The sequence below is a fragment of the Arvicanthis niloticus genome, chromosome 12 (genome assembly GCF_011762505.2).
Source record: "Arvicanthis niloticus isolate mArvNil1 chromosome 12, mArvNil1.pat.X, whole genome shotgun sequence".
Taxonomy (NCBI): domain Eukaryota; kingdom Metazoa; phylum Chordata; class Mammalia; order Rodentia; family Muridae; genus Arvicanthis; species Arvicanthis niloticus.
The window spans coordinates 17,379,863-17,393,267 of NC_047669.1; the positions used below are offsets into that span (position 1 = coordinate 17,379,863).

A 13,405-nucleotide genomic window follows, 5' to 3' on the forward strand; every position below is an offset into this window, starting at 1 on the left:
CCTGGTCTGATTTCCATGTTTTGATAATCACGGTCACCACAAATTTAGGCTTGTCCTTCAAGGCTTCCTGTCTCCAAAAGTCTTTCTTGCTGTTGTTCTCTTGATATCATTGACTGCTTTTTCCAAACTGAGATGGGTTGACCTATCTCCTAGATGTCCTTAGCTCTGGTTCTAGCCTACCAGAAGTCTCAGACTCTGTGAGTCAGTGCCTGTGTTCTTTCTGGTGTGTGTGCAGGATACGAGAGCTGTAGGTCTGCACGCAGCAACGTCTGTGAGACTTGCTGAACACTAAGTGAGGTTTGTGTTGCCGAAGGGAATTTAACACCTTGTGACCGATAACTGCATCAGGTTGATTTCATAGCACCGTATCAAATAATATGCATACAAGCAGCTTCCCAGCTCACATCAATCGATCAATCAATCAATCAATCATCCCTTGTGATGTCCAACTCGACAAATTGTGCATAACAAAAGGAATCTGCCAAATCAAATGCTTCCGGTGCTAAGGCTTGCTCTCTAGAGCTGTGTACGCTAGTGAGAGGAAGCACTTGAGATGAATCGCCTGACTAAGTGTATTCGTTGCTCTCTCTCATCTATTTGGCAAACCCTAGCAAAGCACCTACTGCATGCCGGGCCTTTGAGGACACTAGAAAGGAAAAGATAAGTAAGTCAGAGTTTCTGCTTGGAGAGGCTCATCATTCAGAAAGGGTGATATCATGAGATCAGATCAATCAATGGATTCAAGGCCCTGGCCAAGGGAACCCTGAGGTTCTAACGGAAAGATCTGGAAAAAATAACACACAGAGATGACCTTTGAATTAAGCTTTGAAAAGGAGCCAGGCTTGTCAGAGAAAGAGCAATCCAGGCTAACAAACAATTGGGAACAGGGGCCTGGAGGCTCCCTGCCTGTGTGTTCTGAAAGGGATCAGTTGCCAGGGCAGGTTATGGTCTGGGATAGCTGTGGGGAGGGACAGGAGACAGCTAGACAGGGTGGCAGGCATCAGACCTAAAAGGGCCTTACCTGCCTAGCAAAGAGGAGCTGTTGGGGTTACCTAAGGGAAGTTGGGTGTAACAGAGGTGGCTAATTCCCAACTTACAGAATTCTGCTGGCACAGAAGGCTGGATGGTTCGGCTTCCTATGCAGGGAAGAGGCAGGGTATGTGGGTTAGCAGAGAGCAGTGTGCATGGATTCTAGGCCGCTGCTCACAGGAGGAGCAGTCGATAAGGAGAGACGGAGCCCTTTCGACAGTCTGTAGTTACTGTCTTTGGGTTTGGGAAATGGTGGTTGGAGTTTCAGCAGCCCTTTTGGACCACAAAGCTGCCTTGAGGATGGAAGTCAGGCATGGAAATGGCAGAGGAAAAAGAGCAGATACCAATCTTATGTGTCATCTCCTCTATGAGAAAAATACACAAGGTACGTGTGTGCGGGTGAGCATATGTGTGTGTGAACGTGTGTATGGGTGTGTGATTATGTATGCATGCATGTGTGTGTGTGCATGCGTGCATGCACGCAACTGCAACCAGAGATCAATGGCTGATATTTTCCTTACTTTCTACCTGGATCTCACCAGTTAGGCTAGACTGTCTGGCCAGCAAGCCCCACCTTGCCCCACTCTCCCAGCACTGAGGTTACAGGCACAATTTGCTACACTCAGCCTTTAAGATGGATGCCGGAGGTTTGAACTCAGCTCTCCATGTTAGTATGATAAACACTTTACTGACTGGGCCATTTCCCTAGCTCCCAACCCTATGTTGTTTAAATTAGTGTTACTGTGGGGGTTTTATGATGTTCAGCCAAACCTAACTGCAATTCATGTGTGACGTAAACCTCTTTGTCTTCAAGGCCATGGCTGATCACATTCATATTTCTGATCTTCTTTGTATCTATTGGTGTATTGTTTGATTGCTGGGGTTTTTGTTTTGTTTGTTTGTTTATTGGGTTTTAGTTATTTGATCTTCCTAACTTCCCCGGTAGTTTTTGCTGACTTTTTGCTCGTTTTGTTTTTATCAGACAATGACGTTTCACTATGTTACCCAGACTGATTTTTTTAACTCATTAATAGGCTCAAGTGATCCCCCTGCCTCAGTCTTTCCAGTGACCAGGACTACAGATGCACCTGGCGTTTTTAATGGGAGTTACACATTGTATGAAGCAGGAGCGACTAGTCATGTATAGCTTTAAAAATTACAGTGACACAGAATTCAAACTTCCCGAGGGAACACTCAGTGTTCGGCTCTATTTCCCAAAGTCTGGGCTGCTGCATATGAAAGGGCAAGCGCGTCTCATGGCTCATGCCAAGCTGCCTGCTCCCATTTCCCTTCTGTCCGGGATGGTGGCCTTTCATGAACCTTTGGTCTTGGTAGCTTTCCAGTGACTTTAGGTGGAAGAATATAAGAATATATTTTCCCAGTTTTGGAAGAATATATTTTACGCCGTTTTCTAGCTATTGTTGGCAGTCTGATGCTAACGATTTAGGTGGCCCTAGCTGGAATTCGAATCACGTTTCTGCCACAGGGAGTTAGAGCAGAGGAAGTCTGGTGAAATAGTGTAGGGAAAGGCAGTCGGAGCTTGAGAGAAGGTTAGGGAGGGAGAGAAGACACAGATGAAGTTCTAGTACTGGCTGGATCAGCCTTGGGTGGGATGTGAGGTGTACGTGTGTGGGTGTGGGTGGGTGGGGAGGAGTTCAGGACAGACTTGGGCCCTAGTCCTCAGATGACTTAGGCCAGAGGGTGGGTGCAACGTTGTAACGTTAGCTAAAGGAGTTCGACTTGGGAAGAAGTTGTTCTGAGGGAAGTGAGTGCAGGTGCATCACATACAATATGGACGTCCTAGGCCAGTGACGTTGAGCCAGCTGTGGCTGCTGCTCAACACCTTCCCATGGGAGCCTCTGTCACATGCCTTCAGTGTGCATCAGCTGACTAGCAACTGTGCTCTCCCTCCATCTACTACCCCAACTCCCCCACCCTTTCTTTTCAGCTTGCTTCTCCAGCCTTCAGGGTAATTCTGAATGAGCCTCTAGAACTCTGATAGGCAACGGCACATTCATTCATAATATCCAATGTCCAATCACAGACGGTTTCTCCTTGTGGATAAGATTTAATATAAATCTAGAAAGCTTGCTTATCTTCTCTCTCAGATACCTGTAGAATTGGTAGGAGTCAGAAGGGAGACATGGAATATGGACTAGGATGGCTCTTTCAAGCAGTTGGTAGTATAGCATCTATGCTTCATCAAAGCCGTGAGGATAGGTGATAGTTCCCAGAAACTGTGAAGCCCAAGAAAGAGAGAGAGAGAGAGAGAGAGAGAGAGAGAGAGAGAGAGAGAGAGAGAAGCTTTCAGGTGTTTGTCTTCTCCTCTCTTCCCAGACAAGATGCTATTATCCTTTTCATGATACTGAACCAATTCCAGGGGCTCAGTATGACTTTCTTCTGACATGCTGCTGTGGACCCTAAGGAGAGGTTTGCCCACATTTATCCTTCAGCTGGGGAGCATCAGGGGCCTTGTCAGGTTTGAGAGACCTTCACTCCTGGAGGTGGCTTGTCTAACCAAAGAACACTCTCTGCTTTCTGCCTGGCTTTAAGGCTGCCTCATCCAGGGACAGTCCCCTGAGCTGGAGGCTCAGAGAAAGAGGCCAGACTTAGGAAGTCGCTCAGATCAGTGTGGCCCTCAAAGTCCTACAGAGGGTAGGAAGGGACCAGGTCTGTCAATGTCTGCTTTCCTGATCCAAGGCCCAATCATGGATGACCCTACTGGCATTTGGTGTTTTCTCTGGGCACTGTGAGGAGTCAGGAAATTAAGTGATTTGATTTATTCTTTGGAAATTTGTAAATGAAAACAGACAGGAAGAGAAGAGATTGTGAAAACAGCTTGGATCTGCTATAGTGGGAGAGGAGACGGGAACATCGTATCTTCTGTTCGCACAGGGGACTGTGGGGCACAGAGAGGACATAGACTTAAGAGGGTGTGGGCAAGGTCAGGGTGACCTCTGGATGTGCTTCTTTGAGGTAGACTCTCAAGGATAACCACAGGATTAGGGAACAAGATAGCCCTGTTTGGGCCTGTGGTTTCAAGTGTCTGTGGAAGATTTAAGAAGCTGAGGAGATTATGAGCCAAAGAGTCACAGTCAGGACTGAAGAAAAATTTTGTTGGCCTGAGTGGACTTCTCTCTGGTTCCCCACACTTCATACTCCTGAAGGAGGATGGTGTCTATGTGTGGGTTGTATCCTTAGCTTACACTCCTGTCCACAATGTCTCAAATTGCCTCCCATTCAGCCCCTCCAGAAGGCTGTGCTCTGTGTCTGGCCATGTCCTGACAATCAAGTCAACTATGCCTGTTAAGAGCTGGAGTTTGAAATGGGACATGCTTGATTATCATTAAATTTTTAAAATGACTCCTTTTATTACTATTATTTGATTTTTTTCTTTCTTTTCTTTTTTCTTTTCTTTTCTTTTTTTTTTTCTTTTTCTTTTTCTTTTTTTTTTTGGTTTTTCGAGGCAGAGTTTCTCTGTGTGGCCCTGGCTGTCCTGGAACTCACTCTGTAGACCAGGCTGGCCTCGAACTCAGAAATCCGCCTGCCTCTGCCTCCCAAGTGCTGGGATTAAAGGCGTGCACCACCACTGCCCGGCTATTATTTGAATATTTTATAAATTATGTGAGAACTTCATATAGTGGATTTTGATCACACTTACTCTCCATCCCTCACCCAACTTCTCCCCAACCCGCCCCCACCTTCCTGCCCCTCCCAACTTCATGTTCTTGTTAGTGCTTTAAAAATTTTTAATTTAATTTTATTGTGTATATGAGCATTTTGCATATACAAATAGTCATATATTTGTATGTGTTGGGGGAGGTGAGCTCTGAGCACCCCACTGCCTCTTCCCTTTGACTAGTTGGGAGTTTCTATACTCATCACTCCTCACTACATAAAGAAACTTCTTCTGATGAGGCCTGAGAGCTGCAGTAATCTATGGGTCAAGAGATACAGATTTAGAGGGTGGGTTTCCTTCTATGTCTATTTAGCATAATAATTGTAGTAACAGGTTCACCCCTGGGGCCTGTGCGTATCCCAACCGCGGGTTCCTAGCCAGGCAGATATTCACAGTTGTACCTGAGAAATAGTGTATGCTCCGTGCAGAGAGGACTGGCTTTGGTGGGCCAGGCATCTCCTTTCTTAATCCACTAGAATTGCTTGTTGCATCTAGAGTAGCCTTCGAGAAGACTCAAGGGGACCATTACAAGACATGAATATCCCAGTGCCTGGCCTTTTAGCTAGAGGAGGAGAGCTGGCCCAGGGCCAGAATGCTGACCACACTCTGGGGCTTGTTTTATGTCCTAAGTTTATTTGTGAGTCATTGGAGGCTTGGCACATCTGTCTTTCCTATTTGCCAGGTGCCGTATGCCGGGCTCTGTACCCAGAAGGTGTTTCGTAAATGCTCAGTAGGGAACTTAGCAATCAGCCAAACAGCCTTGGAGGATTTTGTTCAGTGTGTTTGGGGGCAGGAATGAGGCTTGGGTAATTTTCCAAAGCTTTGGAGGCCTGGCGAGGCTGACAGTGAACTCGCAGGAGTAAATTGCTCACCTCTGTGAAGTGAACGAGCTCTCCCGGGGCACTGAGTGGTTAGAGAAAGAAGTAATTTACTAAATGGTGCCTCCTGCCACAGAAGCACACAAGCTTGGAAATTAACTCATCATCGAACATTTCAGAGGAGCATAACTTTATCAGGATTGCTGGAGTTGTGACTGGAGCTAGTCCTCAGACACCACAGGCAGATCTTGAGAAGCCAGGGTGACATCTGCTCATGAGAACTTGTGACTATAAAACATTGTCTTTCAACTCCAGCAAGTCTACTGGGAAACTGAGGCCCAGAGAGTGAAGAGGATCCCAGAGTGCTCCTTGGGTCCCAGAGTGGCTCTGCTGACTTCCCAGAGCCATGGGCATGTTTTCCTCCCTGTTAGGAGGTCATTGGATGTGTGACAGGGTCCCTCTGTTGGACCTAACGTTTTGTTGTAGGGACTTCCCCTCTGTCTGCAGGTCCAGGCAAGGTCCCTGGGAGTATTAGAGCCTCCTGCCCTTGCTGGGTAAGCTGTGACCAGTCTGTGGTGTTTCTGAACAGTGAGAGCCTGTCAAAAGTTGGAGATCTCATTCTTCGGTATGAGAATTTGGAAAAGGAGCTAGGAACCCAGAAAGGGGAGAGGCCTGGTGTCTGTCTGTCATGTGTTGTATGTGACTTGGGCACTTCATTATATAGGTGTATTCAGGGTACAGTGGGAACAAGGACTGTACAACTCTGTGGAGGTATGCACTCAGAATACTTGGGGAGGGCCAGTGAGGTCACTAAGAGGGTAAAGTGTCTGCTGTCAAGCCTGACAACTGAAGTTTCACCCCCCAGAACCCACATGGTAGAAGAGGAGAAACAATTCCAACCAGCTGTCCTCTTGACTTCTACATGTGTGCTACATATGACACACACATGACCTTATGTGCTTACATACACACATATAAATAAATAAATAAATAAATAAATAAATAAATAAATAAATGTAATTAAAGGGAAAAACCTAGATAGTGGGTCAAGCTGCCGCTCTCTCCTGTCCTTGCTGAGGGCGCTGACTTGAGGAAGTCAGCACAGAGCTGGGATGCTGGGACAGTGCCTGGGATACAGGCATAGGCCAGAGGGACACAGGACTAGAGACACAGTTTGAGGGCCAGTCTCTCACCTCAAGAGATTCTTATTCACTCTTGCCTGTCTCTTCCCAGATCAGGAGGAAGAGGCTGGAAGGAAGAGCTCAGACGTAGCCCCTGGAAGTCGTGATTGTGCCATCTCTGTCACCTTGGGACATTTCTACTACTGGGCTCCTACGTCTATATCATTGTCGTGTTTATGCACCCACTCAGATGGGGACATGAGAGAGTGGTGAGGTGCTCTGCAGAGCAAGGCACAGGCTCGGGTGTACAGTAAGGCTGACTCTGGTGACCTTGCTGGGGGCACCTGTACTCCGGAGAGAGATTTACAGGGGTGCGGACATCCAACTTGCCCAACAGGATTTTTGGCCCCTGTTTCTGTTCGTCTTTCCTTTTAGAACCTGGCCTGACTACTCTAGGGACAGGACCCAACCTTCTGAGCAAGGTCATATGTCTGCCTATGTAGAGAAGAGGGACACCTCTGGCTTCTCTCTCTAGGGACGTAGGAGCAAGTTTACCTGGTTATCGGAAAGTAAACAGTAGCTGGGCCTTGTGGTTCTTCTCACTTCCTGTTAGGTGGGTTGTCTGCTGGAGGCCCCACGGCCGATCTCCAAGAACCTTGTGCCCTTGGCCCAGCCTTCAAACCTGTACTTTGAAAGTTCCCCAGTTGGAAGCAAGTTCGGCAGAAAAAGGTCTATCTCCGATCCACAGATCTTCAGCTCTGCGTGTCTTATTCCTTTGTCTTTTCTCAGCTGATACAGAACTGGGAAAGATGAGATTTGTTTTAAAAGTAAGATCTCCTGAGCTGAGCAAAGAGCAAGGTGTTTGGAGGTCTCTCTCCTGGAATTTTGAGTCCTGGAACTGAATTAGGTCAGGGTTATTTGTAGGCTGCGTCTTAGAGGGAACGCAGTGAAGAAGCAACCTGCTGAGGCCCCTGCACCGGGTTTGCATAGCCTAAGCTCTCAGCTCCTGTTTCTCAGAACCACAGTAGCTTCAAGCCATTGGCCAGATTCTGAAGAGCAAACGTGGTTTCAGGCACAGGGAGGGACAGCAGCAGAGGAGCCAAGCAAGGAGGATGATGGAGCGAGCAATCGAGCAAAGAGCAATCGTACCTGGCTACACTTCTATGCAAGGATGTTTGTAGAGACGTTGTCCGCGCCAGCTCCCGGCAGTATTAAATGGCAAGATAAGGGGTTTTGATCTTATCGTGTGGGGATATGAAGACCAAACCATGGGAGGCAGAGAGGTGGTGGCAAGGGAGGAGACTGAAGGCCTGGAACAGGTTGTTGCAGGGTCATGAGTTGCAGTCTTGGCAAGGTCACCTTCTGCTCCCCACTCCTCTCCAGTCCCACTCTCCTGAGCTACTCAGAGTGAGTGGCTGGGGCCTGTTGTTTCCCACACGCATCTGTAGCTGCATCCTTTTCTCCCTGCAGAAAAGCCTAGGGCGGTCACACCACACCCATGCTTCTAGAACATGCTTCTTTTCACTTCACACCATTCAGCCAGCGCCTCCCGTCTACCTCAGTGATGTTGCTCACGATTGTATTTTAATCTGCATATAGAGAGTCCATGATTTAGTCAGCCAATTTCTCACTGACGGGTATTTTGATTATTTCAAACTTTTATTAATATGAAAGAAAAGGCAATTTAAAGAACAATAGTTGTTCTTAAAATTCACTCCTGTATAGTTACTTTAGCATTTGTTTTAGCAGAACACAGATGTTCAAAAATAATGCCTTAGGGGCCAGTGAGACGGCTCAGTGGGTAAAAATGCTTGCTGCCAAACCCGACGGCCCAAGTTCCATCCCCAGGACTCACATGGTGGAAAAAGATGACTGATTTCCTGCAAGTTGTCATCTGACCTCCATGCACACACCTTAGCACATGGGTGTGAGCACACACACACATAAAAAGATAAATGTGATTAAAATAATTTTTTACAAAGTAATACTCCTGGATTGATGAGCAGTTCCGTTTAAAAATTTTCCCAGCCTGGTCTACAGAGTGAGCTCCAGAACAGCCAGGGCTATACAGAGAAACCCTGTCTTGAAAAACAAAAACAACAATAAAAATTTTTTCATAGGTATTTCTACGTTGCCTCTTAAAATAGTTTAGCAATTAATTCTCACTGCTGTGTGCCTGCATTTGATGATGACAAGAAAGGCAAAATCTGGGGAGACATGGGTGGGGGAATGTTTTCCTTAACTGGATCTCTTGTATTGTCCTCACTGAGGTACAAATTGGCATAATTATTTTGACAAGTAATTTAGCAATTATCTTACAAAATTGCAATGCATTCAGTGACCCAGCAATTTCACCACTAGGCATACACATAAAAAAAAAATGTTGTTCTCATACAATTATGTTACAGCAGCCTTCCTCCTATTAAAAAGGGGGGGTGGGGGTGGAGCAAAAATAACCATGCCCTTTGACATGCATCCTGACTAGTTTTATGTCAACTTGACATAGGCTAGAGTCATCAGAAGGGAATCTCCTCTGAGAAAAAAAAAAACGCCTCCGGAAGGCAAGCCTATGGGGCATTTTCTTAATTAGTGATTGATGCAGGAGTGCTCATTCCATTGTGGGTGGGGCCACCCCTGGGCTGGTGGTTCTGACTTCTGTAAGAAAACAGGCTGAACAAGCCAGTAACCTTGCTCATGGTCTCCTCCATGGTCTCTGCATCAGCTCCTGCCTCCAGGTTCCTGCCCTGTTTGAGTTCCTGCCCTGGTTTCCTTTGATGATAAACCATGATGTAGAAGCTTAAGTCAAATAAATCTTTCCCTCCCTAACTTGTTTTGATCATGGTGTTTTATCACATCAACAGTAACCCTAAGACAACACGATATTGGATATATAAATTGTGACAGTAAAGGTGAGTGAACCACATACCACTAAATTCAGTAAATACATGCAAAGAGTATTTGTAATTAAAAACCCTCATCCTTCTTACCCTCTAAGTATCTCCCCCATTTCTTTTTGTTGTTTTTGTTTTTTTTGAGACAGGGTTTCTCTGTGTAGCCCCTGGCTGTCCTGGAACTCACTCTGTAGACCAGGCTGGCCTCGGACTCAGAAATCCGCCTGCCTCTGCCTCCCAAGTGCTGCGATTAAAGGCGTGCGCCACCACTGCCTGGCCATCTCCCCCATTTCTATAGGTATAGAATAGTGAATAAAATTAAGACTTGGGAAACCATTACTTACTAAATTATGTACTACTTAGAAACAACTAAATATAAACAAAACTATGCATAAAGCAAAACATTCTTTAAAAGTTATAAATAAATAAGAGTTTGCCAAAGGTGTGGGGGAAAGGGAGGTCTGATGGAGAAGAGATATACAGTGATATATATATATATATATATATATATATATATATGTGTGTGTGTGTGTGTGTGTGTGTGTGTGTGTGTGTGTGTGTGTATACACATACATATACATTCTGGCCCTTTGAAGTCATTTGTTTGAATTGCTTACAAATACTCACAAATAAATCACAACCAATTAATTGGCTTGCAGATTAGTCCATTCATGCTGTAAAATTAAGACCATTTGTGAGAGTGTGTCAGGAAAGAGAAGGGAGACTAATAAAATAAACACTGAAGGATGGGAGACGAGACTTTCTTAGGAGACATGACCTCTGCCTGATGGCACGTCAGGCTTCCCAGCCTCTCGGATATGGAGCAAGGCTCTTCCAAGGGATATTGACACTCAATACAGGGTTGCTGTTACTGGAGAACTCTGTCATAAGAAATAGCCCAGGTCCTCTGTCATGGCAGCCCTCTGTATATCTATGACATCAAGGTCTGTCATCTTGAAGGTTTGAGAATGACTAGTTTCCTCCTAGTCTGTATCTTTCATGCTTTGGAAATGTTTATCTTATTGTGAGCTGATGGACCATAGGTTGGAGTGAGTCAGTATTCCTCTCTATTTGGGCTTCAGCTGGAGACTGTCTGGGGTTGCGTGCGTTGACTAGAGGGAAACCCCTTTCTTACTCGGCAAAGACGTGTTCACCTCCACGTCACCTCTCTGCTGCCCCAGCCAGTTGGCAACACCCCCAAGGCTCAGGAAGGGTATGGCAAAGGGTGCAGCAGATTGGAATGGGGAAGACCGTAGTCTTGAGGAATTAAGAGGGACTTCATGTGATATGTGATCCTGCCCTAAGGGGTTTCTATATGAAACAGCCTTCCTCCTGAGCTGGCTAATGCCAGCCTTCTGTGGTAAAAGAGCAACTAAGCTACTTATTGGGGTTGGGTCGGAGTAGGTGGGTCAGGATTGGAGCGTGGACTTGCATCTGGGCCTGCATCCGAGATTTAGAGCAGAGTGTCTTTGGGAACAGCCATAATTGTTTAATGACAGATGAAATACTCATTCTGCCCAGCAGCAGGAGAAGATGGTGAGCTGTTACTGTTATTATTTTTGATTTAGAAAAAGAGCGAATCATAAGGCCTCGGGCCACTTAGCTAATGGACACATAATTCACCAGGTGCTCTCTAATGCATTAGAGCTAGCTCTTTCTTTCTCCCAGCCTTGGCCTGGTAGATCTGAACAGCACGGCTGTGGCTGCTCTGAGCAGCTGAGGATGCTCCTGTCCCCTCTCCATTCCAGACCCAAGCTTCATGGCACAGGCACCAAGAGCTTAATTTATAAGCAATAAGAAGAGTATTCACTCAAGAAGGCAGAACCACTGTCTTTACCTATAGCTTTACCTTTATATCTGCAGGGACCATGGATATAAAGATCTGTTCTCCCTACTCCCTAACTCTCTCAATAAACACTAGCCAGTGACATGGTTTTGCAACTTGAAGTGTACTCTACCCATGGTGACTAGACTCCGTTTCCAAGCTGTCGTCTTGAAATTCTGCTCCTTTCTAGATTCCAAATCAAATGGTGCCTACTCTCTGGAACACCTTGCCTCTCCTGGTTGAATTCAGCACTTCTTCTGCACATCCTCCTCTGGGGGCATTGACATTGTGCTGTGCTGCGCTGGGCTGCGCTGGGCTGGGCTGGGCTGGGCTGGGCTGGGCTGGGCTGGGCTGGGCTGGGCACAGCTCTGCCCTTCTCCATGGCTTGAGGCTCCCTAGAGGGCAGGGTCTGAGGTCTTCACGATATGACTGGTTTAGCAGAGGCCATGCCAGTGTTAAGGCAACTGTAGCTGGCTAGCACTGTGCTCTGACCAGGCCAGCCTTGGGCACAGGATAGGGCAATTTAGCTTTTAGTTGAACTTGTGGAACTGAGAGAAGGATAAAGAGGCAGACAGAAAGCAGGGTGAGAGTTTGTGAGATTTCTGAATTATTATTTTTCTAGGGAAGGAGAGACAGAATTATAATTTCGTTGTGATAAAATTTGCTGTAACTTGGGGGTTTGCTCCAATTACCAGGCTATTTGGGAGTCTGATGTGTTCCCAGTTTGGTTTCACTGAGTACAAGAAACTAATTAGTCTGTGTGATTTGAGCTGCTTGTGCTTACATATTCCCTGGCCTCCAGGAATCTAAGCCATGTGTGTTGTCACTAGGATAGAGGAAGATGGCTGCTTCTTTAACTGTCACACACCCACATACACGGGCTTCCTGTTTAGTTCAAAGCCAGGGAGGTATCATCATTTAGAATTTGAAATATTTTGTTATACATGATTTCAATTTTCAAAATATTTGTAATAACAACAGTTGGCCTCCAAACCCATCTGAGGAATCCAATATTCTACTGCAAGGGCAATTTGTTGAAATTACTGCTTAAGTTCAAGTAGTCTCCATTAACTTGGACCACCTGGGGAAGACAAATACTAGGTGCTATCTATCTCCATTGCTACCCCCAAACACAGCACATAATGAATATCCACTTATCTGTAAACTATAAAAGAGTTCTTCAAAATAAGTACTATCTCCTCCATTTTACGAGGAAGAAACTGGAAGCCCCCATGGGATAGGTGGCTTAAGCTTAAGTCTGAAGCTGGGATTCAAACTCAAGCCCACTGGTCCTTAAAGCTCCATCAAAGATCTCCCAGAAGGCCAGGCTGACTTCTGTGAGGGAGCAGGTGTCCTTAGTGAGTGGCCCCATGCCTGAGACAAGCACCAAACACATACAATGCAGCCAGGCAGCTTGCCAGGGGGTTTGTGGCGGGCTGGGTCTTTTCCTAGTAGAGAGGCCCTGTTGATCTTTTGATGCCCAGTAAAAGGCAAATCTGGACAGGAGATGCTGCTGCTTACAGTGTGAACGCTGGTGTCTTTCTGAGCCAGTGTGCACGCTCTCAGATGCAGTTCCTTCAGGCTGTGGACTCCTAGCCGTTTCTCGTGGGGGAAGTCAATTTTTTTTTTTTTTTTTTTTTTTTTTTTTTGGAGATTTGGTCTCCTCTTTACAAAATGAAACTAATAAAATTCTCTTCCTGGGGTCATAAAATGATTATACCATTTATTGAATGATGGTGCCTGAAATAATACATAAAACATGTAGCCATGCCCCTCAAAGGGTTGACATAGATATTGAGTGACAGGATTTGGATCAACGGCTCAGTTAATGGAAAGTACTAGGTACATTTGGATAATAGCAACCCCGAGCCTCAAGGGGCAAGCATGGGATGTTTTCAGTTTGTTTTTCATTGAAGAACTGGATTGTGTCCCTCCACTGGACTATGTAGCCCCTCCTTATTGTCCTTCATGCGGCAGGGAGTGTTGGACATCAGGTAGGTGGGGAGGTGTCTGAACATAAAATCTGCAACAGAAGAGAGAAG

At 46.0% G+C, this 13,405-nt stretch overlaps 1 long non-coding RNA gene across 1 annotated transcript; it reads left to right on the forward strand.

Annotated features, from left to right (window-relative positions):
• Nucleotides 1-540: 540 nt before the first annotated feature.
• On the forward strand, nucleotides 541-9,264 carry LOC143444038 (uncharacterized). Its single transcript, XR_013113550.1, has 2 exons — nucleotides 541-1,414; nucleotides 6,760-9,264. It is a non-coding gene; the product is annotated as an uncharacterized LOC143444038 (long non-coding RNA).
• The last annotated feature ends 4,141 nt before the right edge of the window (nucleotides 9,265-13,405 follow it).